The following is a 1,655-nucleotide window of genomic DNA, read 5'->3' as shown; positions in this document are numbered from 1 at the left end:
CCCCCCGCGCGCCCGGGGATTGCTGACCTGGTCAGACCTGGTCAGATCTGGGACATCTGGTAAAATCTGGTCAAACCTGCCCATAACCTCAGTCTGGCCAGATCTGCTCAGATCTGATCCAGATCTGACTTTGAACCTGGGTCAGATCTGGATGTGTATACCTGGACCAGATATGAAATTATCTGTTCCAGATCTGCATTTTTTTACTTGGGGTAGGCACACCCGCCGAACAGCCCTGCGGAGTCGGCTGCCCACCCTGGCGGCGCCCAGGTGCAAGAACCCCTTTTGTATCACCTTGACAAACATTCATTCTGAGAGCTCCGTTAGAGGAAAAGACAAAGATATATATTTCAGATCCGTATTTTGAGAGTAGAGATAATGGCCTCATCACTATCATTCAGGCTTCACGATGGAAGTACCCAAACTAAAAAACTGGACGGCTTTAGCATCAGCAACATAAAGTTTAGATTTAGAGGAACAATAACTTTTGCTAAGTAGTGCCGGCCTCATCGCCTTGACAACTGAAGTAATAAAGTACAAAAGTACTCATGGACATTAAAATAAAAAGATCACAAGTGCATAGTAATTGGTTTATTTTCAAAGCTTACAGGAAAAGAATCAACTAGATAGAATAGCATAGTATTTATCCATAAACAGCAGCAGAGGATATTTGCTGTCAATTATCACAGCGTAAATCATAAAATATATCTCTTCACCAGTTCAGAAATGAGAGCATTCAGAAACTTTGCACATGTCGTAAAGCTGCATCTTGTTAGGCTTCTTTAAGCTGACTAGCCACATGAAGCAACCGGAGACTGCTGGTTCTGAAAGGGCACCTGTAGCGAAATCCGAAAACTGAATGACAAATCTGTAAACAATTACAATGGGAAGTTAGGTCATTAGTTCATTAATTATAGAAAAAGGAAGAATGGATTGAGGGTCGAAAAAACTTACCTAGAGGAAACTCGCCAACACAAATCCAACTGAAAGTTTGCATTGAAGATCTCCTTGGTGGTTGACGATGTCTTGAAAGCAAAGAAAACAAAGATGAATATCTAAAATCAAACAGCAGTGGAGGTAACGACTGAATAAAATCCTCACCTCGACTGATATGGTCCCATGGCGGCACCTTCCTGGGGATAACAGATTCTAAAGGTGTTCAATTATCAGCAATAGTTGTACATGATTATGAAGATGAAGCCTGAAAATCCCTATTTTAGGCGTTTAGCAAGAAATCATATGCTATCTATGGTGGCAGTAGAATACAAAAATAGGCTAATTTTTGACCTGGAGTGAAAAAGTGATTTAAGTGTCAAGGGCCAATTAGAAGCATATAATTTCTTCCCGGGTGAGACCACGGGGAGGAGCAATATATTAAAGCCTACATGGCCTGAATATTATGCGTAACGCCAACGACAGGAAACTAAAGCAGCACCAAATCCAATTCAAGAGGTCAGCAAGGAAAATATATTATAATTGGTGCTGCTGTAGCTAGAATCCCTCTCAAAAGCAAAGTCTTTCAAGAGTGATTCACATCAAATATGATGTCCTGCCGTCCTCACCCATCTGTAAAGAGAAGTACAAAAAAAAAAAAGAATACAAAATTAAGACAGGACACAACCCATACCACAACACACAAACCAACATAAACACAC

Source organism: Frankliniella occidentalis, unplaced genomic scaffold, assembly GCF_000697945.3.
Source record: "Frankliniella occidentalis isolate FOCC.00 unplaced genomic scaffold, Focc_3.1 Scaffold74, whole genome shotgun sequence".
Lineage (NCBI taxonomy): Eukaryota > Metazoa > Arthropoda > Insecta > Thysanoptera > Thripidae > Frankliniella > Frankliniella occidentalis.
This window is presented reverse-complemented; position numbering follows the sequence as displayed.